A 17,271-nucleotide genomic window follows, 5' to 3' on the forward strand; every position below is an offset into this window, starting at 1 on the left:
CACTTGTCAGCAAGTGAAAGCACAACATCAGAGGCCAGCAGGGATGCTTAAGCCGCTCCCTATTCCCGAGTGAAAATGGGAGAATATCACATGGATTTCGTTTTTTGATTGGCGAGGTCAGTCAGAGGATCTAATGCCATTTGGGTTATAGTGGATCAACTTACTAAATCGACACACTTCTTACCGGTGAAGACGACTTTCTCCATGACTCAGTATGTAGAGCTCTATATCCAGGAGATAGTCCGATTGCACGGGATCCCAGTTTCTATTATGTCTGACATGGACCCGATATTCACATCGTCCTTTTTGAAGAGTTTACATGAAGTTATGGGGACGAAGTTGCTATTCAGTACTACATTCCACCCTCAGACAGATGGCCAGTCTGAGCGAGTGATTCAGATATTGGAAGATTTGTTGCGAGCATGTGTGATCGATTTCCATGGGAATTGGGAATCGAAACTAGCCCTAGTGGAGTTTACCTACAACAACAGTTTTCAATCATCTATAGGTATGACTCCCTACGAAACACTGTATGGGAGGAAGTGTTGATCGTCGATTCATTGGGATGAAGTCGGTGAGAGATCAGAACTTGGCCTAGAGATTGTTCAGCAGACTGCAGATGTAGTGGTCAAGATCCGAGACAGGACAAAGATGGACCAGAGTCTCCAAAAGAGTTATGCTGACAAGAGAAGAAGGTATCTCGAATTTTCCGTAGGAGATCACGTATTCGTGAAGATAGCACGTATGAAGGGTGTTATGAGGTTTGGGAAGAGAGACAAGCTGAGTCCGAGATTCATTGGGCCATTCGAAATTCTTGACAGAGTTGGGACACTTGCTTATCGTGTAGCTCTACCGCCGAATCTGGCCGGAGTACACAATGTGTTCCACGTTTCGATGCTAAGGAAGTATATGGCAAATCATCCCCAGCATCCAACCCTTTTCCCCAACGATTTTTCAGCAACTCTCGTTCGTTTAGTAGCAAGAAACGTGCCACAAGTCGTCTCGGATCGGTTCTCGCATCTCCTCGCTTCGATATTCGTCGTTTCGTGAGTATAATCATCAAGACATGTATCATCTTTCATTTTTCGCATTGATCTTGTCGTAGTAAATATTTTGATTCATATTGTGTGCAAAAATCCGTATATGTTATGCAAAGTTTGAGCGAAAAGGCTTGGATCGATTTTGAAACAGTTTTTAGATCACAAAAACCGAATCTGCCGTCATTTCGAATTCTGCGAATTTTCGATCGGTTTTCTGGAGAAACTTTCAACATATAAAACGTAGTACTTTTGGGTATCTTCAATTTGACGGTTCGTAATTTTCGGACAAGTGACGAGTGAGTTATGATCATTTTTGTGTGACTGCTCAAACTGTGATGATATCAAAATGTGTTCTTCATTTTTTCTTGAGGTTTATTGATTGCAGGCTTCGTTGGCAACCGCCGAGTGGTCATTGCTGCGTTTAGGTATGTCGTGTGGTGTCATCAGACGCTATTTGGTGTTTCGTTTCTGGTCGGTAAGGGTTTGGTTACAATAGAAGTCGTAGGGAAGCGAATGGGTAGAAGATGACATTCTTTGGGTATGGTTCGCGCAGGGTTAGTGCCAAAGCGTTGTATTTGGAGCGCTGCAGTGCCTGAGCTTCGTGCAATGTAGCACCGTGGCGCTTAACCAGCGCTGCAAAGCTACACTTCAGGAGCCTAGGCGCTGGTTCAGGGATTGAGAAGCTTAAGATTTAAGTGCTATTGCCTCGTTTGAGTATCAATACGTCGATATGGTCAAGCTTGGAATGGTAAGATTAGCCGTTACAAAGTTTGAATAGGAGTCGTTGAATTATGGTTTAAGCGGGGTGTGTCTTCCATTGTTTGGGAAATGTTCATACTCCATATCAAGATTTTTTCGGGGTTCGATGTCATGATTTAGTATGTTGATTAAACATGGTCAAGTCCCGAGTGGTCTAAAAAGTCATAAGTTATTTAATTACTTCGGTGGTGAGTGCGATTGGTACGGTTAAGTTATGAAATTTATGTTGCATGAATAATGTGTTAGTATGTGCAGCAGTAGCCCAAGCGAGATCCAATGAAGCCCTCAACGCTACGTAAGTATAATCGACGTGCAAAAAGAAAATGTTTTATGTTTTTGAGGTATGCAAATTGTCTTGTGACCAATTATGTTACGAGTTTGGAAGTCGGAGAACGTGTCCGGGGACCTCTCTACCCCGGTAAAGCATGACCGGGTTTTGATCAGGATTGGGAAGCGGTAAAGAATGACCTGGGACCAATCCACCTGGTAAAGCATGATCAGGGATCTTATGTATGTGGGATTGGATGTTCGGTCGAAAGGCTGTGATGATCTGTGCCAGCCCAGTACTGTGGTTTAGTCTGATCAGGTGCATTATGTTATGGGTCACTTGCTTTGAAACATATCTCTACGCAAAATGATGATGATTATGCATGTTAAGTATGTATGATGCAAGAACGTTTATGAAAAAATTTATGAAATGATGGCACACCTATGTTTATGTAATTATGTTCGGAGTTTAAGTATGTATGTGTTACTTTAAAAGGCATATAATGTATTTCTTGATATTCTCAGTTTATACATGTTGAGTCTTTAGACTCACTAGACTTGATCGATGCAGGTGAGGATGAGTATGAGGAGGCGAGAGGCGGGGACCAGTGAGTTGGCTCGGACTGTGCGGAAGCCTTGCTCGAGGACCTCTTAAGTTTCAAGAATTTTATGCATGTTAAACTCATTTACTCTAATTTTAATGAAACCACTTAACATTGTTTAAACAAGTACTTTTTGCAAGCTCGTTTTGACTGTACTCGTTTATATTTCAATTATTTTGTCAAGCATTTTATTTACGTGGAATTTTTGAGAGATTATTACTAATTTAAGAAAGATTTTTATTTTCCGCAAAATTTTAAGTAGTTTTAAAGTACGGTATGTTACATACATCATGCATCATCAGACCCTTAAACCTACTGAAAAACATCCTTTCTCGTAGATCTACCTTGGCAGTCCCTTTGTGCATCAAGAACATTAATTTAAAAGCTAGAAAATCAAAGTTTGATCATGTATTGGGCAGAAAAATGAAAATAAATAGAGGGCAACATATTTTTCGTGCAAACATGTATAAACATGCATAATATGGTATGAATGATGAGCAAGGAGAGATTAAGGTCTGCCTTTGCATGTTTCACACACGAAAATTCAACTCTTCACGCATAGGAACGTTAGCGGAGAGACGGGAGAGAACTTGCTGAAATTTCCTCTCAAATCACGTGCAAAGCCTAAAAAACGTGAGGTGTGTGTGGCCGTGTATGGTGGAGAGCAAACCCTAGGTCTCTAAGTGATGTGTGCGTGAGTTGTGTGAGTAGAAAATTAGGGTTTAAAAGCCTTGTTTTGATATAAAATACTATGGTGGCAATCTAGGCCCAATAACCTTAGTATAATAGGCCCATTAGATAGTAGGTAAACCTTTTCATGTAGGAAAGTTTTCGAAAATATTAGCCGAGTTCCCAAAAAGTCCTTATTTTTGTCAAAAATTGATTACCAGTTTAAAATACGATTCGACGCGTAAAAACATCTCAAAAGACCATATTTTAGAAAATAACATATAAAATATACCATTTATTAAATAATTAAAAATAATCATTTAATAAAAATATTTTCCCTTTACAGGCCCTGGTCTCCGTTCCTCGATCGCGTCTCGAATAACCATTAAAAATAGAGTTTTATGCATAATAATAGAAAACCATATTTTTCAACTTGTAAACATGCCAAACACATTTAATTAATGCAATTAAAATAATTTAATTAGGTATTTTCTATTTATCCTAGATTTGCATGCAGTTGGATTACATTATCGCATTTTGGACCTTAAAATTCCTCCCTCCGTTAAATGAAATTTCATCCCGACATTAATACTTACCGAATAACTTCGGGTAGTGACTCCTCATGTCGGTCTCAGTTTTCCAAGTAGCTTCCTCCTCCGAATGATTTAGCTACTTGACTTTGACCATTTGTATAACCTTATTTCTGAGCTTTGTTACTTGCCTATCCGGAATTTTTATAGGCCTTTCCTCGTATCACATATTTGGAGTCACCTGCTGCAAACTCTTGTTCCCTTCGTCGCTTATCAGTGTAGCTCTTCTGGTGACTTTGATCAGTCTTCATCCTATCTCGAATTTTGTCTATTAGCTCTGATGTCTGCTTGATCAAGTCCGGACCAAATTCTTCTCTTTCACCAACCCGTCCCAATGTATCGGTTATCTACATTTTCTCCGATAAAATGCCTCGTAAACATCCATACCTATAGACGATTGGTAGATATTGTTATAGATGAACTCCACTAGAGATAGCTTCGGCTCCCAACTTCTCTGGAAATCAATCACACAAACTAGGAGTAAATCCTCCAATATTTGAATCACCTTTTCGGACTAACCATCGGTTTTAGGATGAAACGCGGTGCTGAACAACAGCTTCGTTCCCATCGCTGCATGTAGACTCTTCCAGAAAGACGATATGAAACTCGGATCTCTGTCCGAAACAATAGTCACTGGAATTCCGTGCAATCGGACTATCTCTCGGATATACAACTCTACATACTGAGTCATGGTGAATGTAGTCTTGATAGGCAGAAAGTGCACTATTTTGTAAGACGATCAACTATCACCCAAATGGCATTGAATCCTCTAATAGTCCTTGGCAATCCCACTACAAAATCCCTCATGATATTTTCCCATTTCCACTCGGGAATTGGAAGTGGCTTAAGCTTCCCGGCTGGCCTCTGATGCTCTGTCTTAACTTGCTGGCATGTCAAACATTCGGACACAAAATGCAAGATGTCTCGCTTCATGCTCAGCCACCAATATTATGACTGCAATTCCTTATACATCTTCGTACTTCAAGGATGAATGGAGTACGGGGTATTGTGAGCTTCTTTCATAACAACCTCTCTCAGTGAATCGCCACTAGGAACCCAAAGTCGATCTTGATATTGAACTATGTCGTCATCCTCGGAATACAGTTTCCGACCCTTCGATTCATATCTCAGTCTCCATTTCCGCAATTGCTCAACGAAAGACTGACATTCACGGATGCTATCCCTCAGGGTAGACTAAAATATCATAGTAGCAAGATTAGGAGCCTCGCTCCTAACATACACTGCAAGCTCGAATCACTGTTTCTGGTTGTAATGGTCTTTGAGCTGTCAATTGAGTAATAACTGTTGTTTTTCTACTCAAAGCATCCGCATCTACATTAGCTTTTCCTGGATGGTAGCTAATATCACAGTGGTAGTCCTTCACTAATTCTAACCATCTTCATTGCCTCATATTCAACTCTTTTTGGGTCAAGAAGTACTTCAAGCTTTTATGATCAGTAAAAATCTTGCACTTCTCCCCATATAAGTAATGTCTCCAAATCTTTAATGTAAACACTACTACTGCAAGCTCGAGGTCATGAGTTGGCTAATTCTTCTCATGAACCTTCAACTGTGTAGGCGCGTAAGCTATCACTAGATTATTCTGCATCAGGACTGCGCCTAAACCAAACTTTGATGCATCTGTGTAGAGAACATACTCTCCTTGCCCTGATGACATCGATAGAACTGGCGCTGAAGTTAAAGCTTTCTTCAGATTCTCGAAATTCTCTTGGCAGTCTGATCCCCAAATAAACTTTGCATTCTTCTTTGTCAAGGCGTTCAAGGGTACCGCAATAGAAGAAACACTTCGAATGAATTTCCGCTAGTAGCCAGCTAGCCCCAAGAAACTACGGATATCGGTTACACCCTTAGTTACTGGCTCTAACGGCCCCGACCTTGCTGGGATCGACCTCAACTCCATCTCTAGAAATAATGTGTTCTAAGAACGCCACTCTCTCGAGCCAAAACTCGCACTTGCTGAACTTAGCGAATAGCTTTCTATCTTACAATATTTGCAGTGTTGTTCTTGAGTGGTGATTGTGATCCTCTTTGCTCCTCGAGTAAATCAGAATATCAACCATGAAGACTATGATAAACTGATCCAGATACGGCTGAAATACGCGATTCATGAGATCCATGAAGATCGCTGGTGCATTGGTCAACCTGAATGACATAACTATAAACTCGTAGTGCCCATATCGACTTTTGAAAGCCGTCTTATGAACATCGGACTCCTTCACCTTCAGCTGATGGTATCACGAACGAAGATCTATCTTTGAGAAAAAATCGAAGTTCCTTGCAACTGATCAAACAAGCCTTCAATTCTGGAAATGGATACTTATTCTTGATGGTGACTCTATTAAGCTCTCTATAGTCAATGCAGAGTCGCATACTACCATCCCTTTTCTTCACGAATAAAAATGGTGCGCCCCACGGAGAACAACTCGAGCGAATAAAACCCTTGTCCATCAACTCTTGAATTTGATCTTTCTCAGCTGGTGCTAGACGATATGGTGCCTTAGAGATTGGCATTGTACCCGACATCAACTTAATAGAAAATTCCACCACTCGGTCTTGTGGAATGCCAGAAATGTCATCAGGAAAGACGTTAGGAAATTCTCTGACCACCTCAACATCCTCTAGCTTCTGATTGACAGGACCATGTGCTGAAGTAACACATGCTAGAAAAGCTTGGCAGCCTCGCTTCATAAGTATCCTCGCACAGATGCAGGAGATAATGTGCGGCATTTTTGTAATGCCCGAAAACCCGAACACACTAACCACATGCATGCATGAAAATTAATTAGAAGTTTATTCAAATAAGTGGTTTAAAGGTATGTTTAAATATAGGTATGATTGAATGAATGTTTAATTAATTGTTACGAATGTGAACTTCTACAGTAGAATACGCGATGTAAGGCAAATGCAAGAGAACTAGGGACGATTTTGATGAGGTTTCCATTTTTAGAATTTGGAGATGGGAAACTTGGGAATTAGTAATCCAAAATAGGAAAGCGGAAAATTCATGTATAGTAAGGTACGAACTTAATAGGTAACGAACTTTTGCTAGAAAATAAAAAATTTCGGGTTTACGATACTAAAAACGAGGGACATCAAATTTTTTTATTTTTATTTTTGGGAATTATAGTGGATTAACTATGGAATTAGCAAGGATTGAATTGAAATAATTAGGGCCTTTAATCTACCCTAAAGCCCACTTAGAAACTTAATGATTTATTTATATAAAACCCTACCCTACAACCACAAAAACACATGCCTCCTCACACCATCAGCACACACAACTCACACACACTAAGCGTAGGGAGGCCTAACCCTAGAGGAGAGGAAAGAAGGAAGTTTTGCGTCCCGTTCATCTCTCGTCGCACCGTCATTCGTATTTCGTAAGCGTAAAGGATCAAGGCATGTTTTCAAACCTTTATTTATGCACCATTCAATCCATAATATATCTATATGCCAGGAGGTTGAGGGGTCGAATCCTGGGAAGGCACAAACTCCACTTTCCTGGCGTGGAAAAGTCCGATGAGTAAGTGCAAGCTGGTCTGAGTCCAGGAATTGTGATTGCAGAGTCTGAGGACAGGGCCAGGGCCTTACATGTTTTCATAAAGTATTCTTCATGTTTTGGGAAATTGTTGAAGGAGAGATCCGAACCAAAGGATTCAAGTGTTGATCTAGACGTTTAAGAGAAAATTTGAAGGGACAAAAGATGGAACGGAGGGCCGCATGGGGCTGTCTAGGCCTGCACGCAAAACGCGTCCAAGCCGTGAAGGGAAAGGGGGTGTCTTGGGGTTCTATCGGTCACAGGGAATGCATGGGACCCTAGCCGAGGTCTTGAGGGAGGTATAAAGGTCCTAGGAAGGGCTAGGAAGAGTTCGGTCAGGGCCTGGACTAGTTGGTGAAGCGCTGCGACAGTGCCTCCGGAAATTTGCACTTGTTGGCTCATTTTGGATGTGTACGGTTCTAAGGGCTAGGGGATGGTGGAAAGGGCTGGACCAGGGACTAGGTACGTTCCTTAGTGTCCTGGTGAGGGGCTGGTGTGAGCCAAGGGTTGAACCAAAGTCTGTGACAGCCGCTGGTCGTGAGAGAGCCGCTGCTGCCCAAGAGACGCTTGCAGAGTGATGCTAATGCGAGGGGTTTGGGGGCTTGGGTGTTTGGTTAGGGGTCGGTTCGAGCCGTGGTCCGTTCGGGGTCGTAATTTGTCCGAACGTGTCAAAATAGGGATGAAATGAGCCTAGGTTAAAATTTCGATTCATGTTTCGATTTTGGTTTGAATTCGGGAAGTTCCAGCAGCTTAAATTGGGTCTTAGGATGTTAATAAAGGTCTTGTCTTGGGTTGGTTCGAGTTGGAAGGGTTGTTTGGTCATTTGTTTACCCGAAAACACGAAAATAGGGTTTAACGAGTCATCCGATAAGTGAATTGAGTCGTTTTTGAAGTGTAGGTCCTAAGATTGAATTTCCAGCAAGCTACTAAACATTTTTGGTATTTTCAAAGGTTCTAAATCGAGTCTTTTTCGTTAAGTCAAGGTCCGAGATCGTCCGGGTACATATAGCATTGAATCGTGGGCGGTTGGTTTGAGGAAAGTCAATACATATCATGTTAAATGTTATTTTTAGAAGTTTTAAAGTATATGCATGATATATGACATTTTCAGAAGTTTTAACGTATCTGTATGTTTATGCTATTTTTAGCAGTCTCGACGTATACGAATGATATAAGACATTTTTGGGAGTTTTAAAGAATATGGAAAGTTATGAATGTTTTTATGAAATGATCAAGGAAAGGAAAATATTTTTGAGGAATGTGAATTGGTCATGACGTAAAAGTAGTAAGGGATCCCTGGAAAACGGGAACGGTGAACTTGCAATGAAAAGGGAGTGAACAGTCGAAAACGAGGGTGATAATCTCAATAATAATAGATCCGTTGAAGAACGTAATTTCCATGCATGTGATTGTATATTTATGTACTTGTTATATTCGGTTTAAGCATGTTGAGTCATTAGACTCACTAGGTTTGAATGGTTGCAGATGATGACAATGTTGAGTCGTGAGATATGAACTATCGAGTCATCCGAGAGACGCAGTGCATATCCGAGGACCTAGAAATTCCGCATATGTTAAATTTTTGATCATTTTATGGATTATTGCTTTTATTTACAGACTGATAAGATGCTAGAATTTATTGACTTGAATTTTAGAATTTTATTTCTTTATTTTCTTATTTCGCATAAATGATTTTAGTTACTATGAAATTCAGTTATTTGATTATTTATGCTAGTTTATTTATGATTAATTAATTATGCATGAATTAGAAAAAAAACTAGTGTAAATTAAATGAATTTAGAAGTAGGGTCGTTTCAATTTGCTTGTTCCTTGCTGCCTCAAAAACAAAGGATTTCCCGCTGGGTGTTCAAATAGATACTGACCTCTGACGAAAATCTATCGAAGTTCCATTGAAGAACAGCCAATCCATGCCAAGAATGATGTCGACTTCAGGTATCGGGAGTACGATGAGTTTTGCCCGAACCACATCTTTTTGCAGACGAAGCTCCAAATTCTTCACAATACTCGATGCAGCCATTTGATCATCAGAATGAATGGAAACTCTAAAGCCCAAATCCAAATCATTGGGTATAATCTTTAGTCGTTTTACAAACGTCTCGGATATGAATGAGTGTGTAGCCCCTGAATCCAGCAATGCATAGGTAACTATACCTAAAATTAATATCCTTCATGCGACAAATATATCATCAAATCCAATCGAGATGAAAACTTAAAGAATTTCTATCATTAATAACCAAGATTCTCAAAAATTATCACACTTGACCAAATAAGTTTTTCGAAAATTGCAACTCAAACCTTAAAGTTTCGAATTACTTCATTTTGGTCCTTAAATTTTTCGAAAATTGCATCATAACCCAAAATAATTTTGAATTCACTCAATTTCAGCCCTATTCCCTTCAAATTTACTGTTTTGTGCCTAAATTCCAGACATTACGGTAATAGCCCAAGTTTTTCCAGAGTTCGGCCCCTGGACTTTCAAAACATTGCAATTTAGTCCCCGAATTTTTGAAAATTCTAGATTTTGCCTAAGAACTTTCGATCATCTCGATTTCAGTCCCTAGACTTCTTAAAAATTTTGGTTTAGCTCTTGTAATGCTCGGCCATGTATAATCTAACCCTTAAATTCTTGGTTTTGCACTTTAGCTTTTACAATTTTTGAATTATGCAATATATACCCCAAAATTCCTTTCCTCCAATTTTAAGCCCTAAAATTCTTATTTGGTCCAATTCATTCCTTTACATTATAAAATTTTATAATTTATTCCCACTTTTATAATTATCAATGTTGTCCCTTAAATCCAACTAAAATAGAGCATGCAACCTAGTTTTCTCTAAGTTCTTTATTATCTCAATCAATTCTACTAACCAATTTAACCTTTCATGCAATAGAAGCAATATAAAAATGTTAAACAACTAGGTTACCAGTAATCAGAGTCGTGTCTGGCTCTGCCTCTGCTTCCTCGGCATGCATAACATAAACTCTGCCAACAGTTGGTCCTTTATTCTTTGGGCAGTCAATGGCCTTATGTCATTCCTCCTTGAATATGAAGCACTTGTATGTTCCCCGCATGCACTTGTCAAAGTGTGGATGATTGCATTTTTGCACAGTGACCTATTGAAATGTCCACTACTTTTTTTTATTATACTAAACATAAACTCGAAATTGCTAAATAAAATAACTAACATAATCATAAATAAAACTAATTTAACAATTTAAATCTCAAGTGCTCCAAATAAAATCCCTAAATCATCAATTTACAATAAAATAAAGCATAAAATCTCTAATAATAATCATTAAAAATAAAATAAAGCATAAAAATCTATAATAAAATCATTAAAAATAAATCTTTTATATATCAAGCTAGTGCGAAAATAAATGTCCCTCGGGAGTGTACTTGATACGACCACGGGTGGTCAAGCTCCAAGGAAGGCATGGGATCCTTTGTAGTTGCCGGAGGGACCAGTCACGAGGGGACGCCTAAAGAAGTTCAAGGAGGCACTACAGGGAGTCATGAGCAAGCATGAAGGGGTCGTGATGCATGGGAGTACGTCGGGAGGCCAAAGGAATATCATTCAAGCATTGTTGGAGACGGCCGAGACTCCATGGACCTGTACACGGGGTCCGTGCCCTTTACAGCCGAGGATGAAGAATTCCAGTGTCTACACGGACCCGAGCACGAACCAGTACACGGGGTCCGTGTCCTATGACATTTGCGAAGGCCGTGTGTACACGGACCCGTACACGGAGGTGGACACGGGGTCCGTGCCCCTTGTTTCCAGCTGTAGATGATTTTTCCCGAGAGTACACGGACCCGTGCACGGAGGCCTACACGGGGTCCGTGTCTGAGACGGCTGAGCGAAAATATTTTCCTTTTCTAGAGTTTTAATTATTTTGGAGACTAGATTTTGATATCTTTTGTTTATCAAAACATATAGGGACGAAATTTGATACACAATAGAGATTATCATTGATATTTTATCAAAGTTTAGAGTTTTTCTCTCTCAAGCTTTTCAAAGCTTTTGCTTTGTGTTTATTCAAAAATAAAACTTATCAAGATTCGTTCTTGTGGCGTTTGTCGATTGATATCATACGGATTGTCAGGGGCGAGTTCCTTGAAGGTTCGTCTGTTTCTCAATTGTTTAAATCGTGAATATTTATTGCTAAGTTTTTATAATTTAGAGGTGAATATCACACATTCAAACTTGATTCAAAAGATCGGGACAACAACGATTCTTTGTTCGTTATTGAATTGAGGGCGCGATTCGATTTTAATCGTGTTTGCTATTCGTTCGTACAAAGTTTCTTATCATTTGGTATCAGAGCCTAGGTTCATTGAATTCAAGTAAGTTTACCCTTCGTTCTATTATCAGATCTAAATTTTCTTTCGTTCCGCTTTCAGATCTGATTTGTCCATTATTCTTCGTCGTTCGTGAGTCTGTCATACACGAAATTTTTTGCTTTATTTTTTTTCTTTCTTTGAATTTTCGGAATTCTTAGAGCAAAAAAAAAAGTACGAAAAATCCGAAAATTCACCATTATTTCTTTTTGACATTTTGTTTTATTCTCTGTTGTGAGTCATATACACTTGTCTTACACCGTCAAAAAAAAATTTATTATTATCATTCACCTTCAAATTTCTTGTCTACATGGTCCAAGTGAGTCGATCACATTTGTTCACAAGTTGAACTTGGTTGTTTGATACACAAATACAAAGCTTGAGCACACTTTAGAGAGAAACATTAGATTCGAGTGAAAACATTTGAGTGTGAGTGTTATTTTCTTTGGAGTGACCAGTGAGTATTTTTTGTGAGCAAAAAAATAAGAGAGGAGAGACGAGTGAACTTCTTTTGGAGTGACCGTGAGAATTTGGGTGAGGACTATTTTATTTTCAACTAACGTTTTCTTGCAGGTACAAATCCAAACTTATTATGCAAGAGATGACCATTTAGTTAATCAAGGAAGAAGCTAAAGGAGCTAAAGGTTTGGACAAACTTATTGTGCAAGAGATGACCATTTAGTTAATCAAGGAAGGAGCTAAATGAGCTAAAGGTTTGGAAAAACTTATTATGCAAGAAATGACTATTGAGAAAACTAATGAAGGAGCTAAGGGAGGAGCTAAGAGGCTATGACACATTTATGGTGCAGGAAATGACTCTTGGAGCTTGAGATGTTTTGACCACATTGATGGCACTTCTTGGAGCCCAAGATTTCGGCCATAGGGTGTTGAAAGGCCATATTTTTCCTATAAACACCACCTCAAGGTGTTGAAGAAACCACACCTACAAAGCCATAAGAAAATTCGGCTCCTTCACTCCATAAACCCTCAAAAATTCGGCTGAAAGCAAGAAAAAAGAAGGGAAAGCTTGTGTCGTTATTTTAGTGCTGAAAATTATTGTCAACACTGAGGGGAGGCTCTTTCCAAATTTCGGTCAGCATCTTGTACGAATTCGGCAAGTTTCGTACGTCCAAGTTTGAGCAACTCAAAGTACACCTTTACATTTAGTAAGTGTGTTTTTGATATGTATATTCGTTTGTATTTTTAAATCTTGAATATATAAGTTATGACATGCATGAATGTGTGTCCTCATTTTCGAAAACAGCATGATGTCCGTCTTTTAAAATTTCGATCGATTATGTGTTTTCTTCTATGCTTCGAAATTCTTTGGTTCCGCTGAATCCGTCTGAAGCTCTGATATGTTCTGTCTGTTAAACTCTGAATTCTTTGTTGCACTGTTATGATTCGAATTTGAAATGGGATGAGAATTGTAATTCTGTCTGGCACCCATTGGTGAGTATAAAACCATGTTCTGTCTGGCCCCCATCGGTGGGTATAAAACCGTGTTCTGGCCTCACCTCTTAGAGAACTAACATATTGGGGACAATTTGATCATGGAAATGAGATGAGTAACAGTGTTCTGTCTGTTCCGATCTGTTCTGTTCTGAATTGTTCTGATATGTTTCTGAATTTCTCTGAATCGTCTGATAACCTCTGTCTCATATTTGTTTCGTTTCTGTTATTATGAGTTAAAAGTAATAAGATTTGAAAGTTTGTAAAAGAAATGTTTTAAAGATTAAGTTCTATATGTATCATTGTAAATCGATCGGACCCCACTTGCTGAGTGTTTCCCAAAACACTCACCCCTTACAAATTTCAGATAAAAATGAAGAGAAAATGAATGAGGAGGAACAAGAAGCCTTCAGGGGATGGTATCCTATGAGCAAGATACAAGAAATCAAGACTTTATTTCCTTTTGTTTAGTTTCCGCATTTGCAACTCTGATGTATTTTTATTTCATTGTCAATGTAAAGACAGTGTTTTATTTATGAAAAAGACTGGTTTTTGGCATTTGGATACGAGGCTTAGTTGTTTTCAAGAAATTGTTAAACAATGCCGGATGTCACCGACGCTTCAGACACGGGACGTGGCATTTAAGTGGTATCAGAGCCGCCAGGTTCATAATCCCGCTGGGATTTTCACAGACAAAATTTGAAGAAGTCAAATTTTGGCAAAAGCCTAGTACATTCTGAAACAAACTCTCATTCTTTCCAAAATTCTTTGAAAAATTCGAAATCTATTTCCTTCAATCGTTCTGCAAACTCTTAGTATCGAAAATCCCACGACAACATTGTTTGTGCCTTTCTATCCTTTATTCGATTCTGAAATTTTACCTCAACGGATACCTTCGTGCTCGTGTTCAATCCGTACTTCGCAAGCGTCAACATACCATTGAAAACCAAACACGAGAGATTGCAACCCTAAAGGATCAACTCGCTATAGTAAAACAAGAGAACAAGAACTCGTAAAGATTAAGAACCTACTTCAAACTGATATACAACGTCTCACCTATCGCCTTGATAGATCAAAGAGCCAGCTCGCCCTAACACTACGTAGCCCATCTCACGTGATACGACTCCTAATCGAAAGTTGATAGTAAAGATTGAAACTGAGAAGGATCTTGCTAACCGCTCTCTTTATCAACATGAAGACCTTTCTAGCAAGCAAGAACATTACATCTCCAAGCTTCATGGTGATATGGAGAGAATGCAAGAACAACATAACTATATGCATCTTGTCATTGAAAACATGGAAGAAGAAGAAGAAGCACCTATGGAAGTAGTGGAAAAAGAACAGTGATGATGAAGAGATGATAAGGTAGGCTGGACTTGTATTATGGTTAAATGATATGAAAGAAAGAAGTGTAACATTTCTTTGAGAATGTACAGAGATAAGTTGAATTATATTTTTGGGAACAATCCTATCAGAGATAATTTGACTTATATTTTTTGGAATACAAATACTCTGATATAAGTTGACTTACATTTGGGAATTTACTTCTCGAAGATAAGCTTTCGACTTAAGATAAAATGTTTGATTCGTGGATAATAAATTATTTATGAAAATATGAGATAAGAATTATATAAGTTTTGATATTCAGATATAAAAGTTGATTTTTATGTCAATAATTAGCTGTATGGACATTTAAATTTGGGATATAATGCGATAAATTTTAATATGTAAGATTTTGGAATATTTAATAAAGATAAGAAACAATAACTTAAGTTAAGAAATTAAGGTCATTACCTTAGGTAAATAAAGAGAGTTATGAGATATTGGTGGGCATCAAGGGAAATGTAGCATGCATAATAGGTTCTGACTCTTCTTATAGTAAAAAGAAAAATAGGGGAAAGATTTGTGGAGAAAGACATCCAATGAAACTTGTTTGTATTAAAGCATGTTAGGCTCATAGTTTTGATTAAAGAAAAATTTAGTAAAAAAAAAAAAGAATTGTTTGAAGATTTAGTTTCTTCCGTACAAGTTGAAAGAAATTTTAACTAGGTTATTGGGACTTAAGTCAATATGCTGATAAGGAGTTATGTTCTAAGATTCTATATTGATTTTAAGTTTTGAGATATTAATCGTAATAATTTTAAGATAGAATAAAATAAGTATGGATACGCATATATTCAGTACCGATTTTATTTAGTGTACTATGGTAAATTTCAACGTCATTATGAGAATTGGTTGGTTGGACAAGAATCATGCAATGGTAAATGGTCGGAGTAAGAATGACAAACTCCAATCCAAGAATAAATCATAATTTAAGGCAAGGATAAGGAACAGAAATCCTTTCTTTCTGCTTCTCAGATCTAGAAAGGCATGGAGCATGGCGAAGAAGTCTAACTAGCAATAATAAGAGAAGCAAAAGAAGGAATTAAGCTCAAGATATAAAATATTCCTGTGGTAGCGAGCTTCGGAAAGGTTACTTTGAATTATCTCAGACAGTGAAGTAGAATTCGAAAGTAACTTGATAGCTCGTGCTACACTAAAATCTAAGGAACCCTAGCAAATGGCTTCAGTTGAACTCAAGTAGCTAAAAGATCAATTCCAATATTTGTTAGTCAAAAACAAATCAGACTAAGTGCCTCTCCTTGGGGAGCTTCAATCTTATTGACACAAAAGAATGGTGAAAGCACAAGATAGTGTGTCGATCTACAAAGAACTCAATAGGATCAAGAAAAAATGTCATCTTTCAAGAATAGATGACTTTTTCTATCAGTTAAAAGGAGCTAAGATCTTTTCGAAGCTCTATCTAAGGACAGACTACCGCAATTGAAGGCCAAGGCAGAGAATATTCCTAAAACAGCAAAAAAAAAGGGTATGGACACTATGAGTTCACGATAATACCTTTTGGCTTGACCAATGCTCCAGCAACATTCATAGAACTCATGAACAGAGTGTTCAAGAAAATTCCTCGACAAGTTTGTGGTAGCATTTATTGATGACTTTCTTGCATATTCAACAAGTGAGTAAGACCGCAAGGAAGATCTTCGTCTTGCTCTACCGATGCTCAGAGAAAAATAACTAAATACTAAATTTAAGAAATGTGAATTTTGATCAAAAAAATGTCATATTCTTCGGTCATATAATCTCTGAAATGGGCATATCAGTGGATCACAAATAAGGTGGAGGCAATCATAGAATGGCCTTGATCGAATACTGGAATAGAAATTTGAAGTTTTTGGGATTAGTTGGTTCAAAATATGTTCACGCAAAAGAAATTAAACATGGGACAAAGACGGTTGATCGAACTATTGAAGATATTTTAGGGTGTGTGCCATGGACCTCGGAGGAATTAAATAAACACCCCCCTTGATTGAATTTTCCGATAACAATAATTATCATGGAAGTATTGAAATCAGAGGGAAAGCTATCATGGTACTTGAATTGTTGATAAAGTAGCTATTATCAAGGAAAAACGCAAGGCAGCTCATGATCGACAAAAGAGCTGGGCTGATTTAAAGTGAAAACCGTTGGAGTTTGAAAATGGTGTGAAAGCTTATGTTAAAGTTTCCCCTATGAAAGGAGTGGTTCGATTCAGCAAATGTAGAAAGATAACTCCAAGATATGTCGGACCCTTCGAAATACTGAGAAAAATGGGAAATCTAGCTTATCAGCGGGCTTTAGCACCAGGCATGTCAAGGATTGACAACGTTTACCACGTCTCACAGCTAAGGAAGTATGTCTCAGATCCAAGTCAGAATCTTAAAGTCGCTAATAAACGAAGGGAAGAAGTCCCTATTCAAATAGTGGACACCAAAGACCAAGTGTTGAGACGCTAAACAATTCCATATGTCAAGATACAATGGTCAAATCATATGGAATGAGAAGCAACTTGGGAATTTGAAGAAAGTATGCGCACTCGGCACCCTCATCACTTTAAAGATCTTGCTAACTAAAGTTTCGAGGACGAAACTTCCAATA

The sequence above is a fragment of the Primulina tabacum genome, chromosome 11 (genome assembly GCF_025594145.1).
Source record: "Primulina tabacum isolate GXHZ01 chromosome 11, ASM2559414v2, whole genome shotgun sequence".
Lineage (NCBI taxonomy): Eukaryota > Viridiplantae > Streptophyta > Magnoliopsida > Lamiales > Gesneriaceae > Primulina > Primulina tabacum.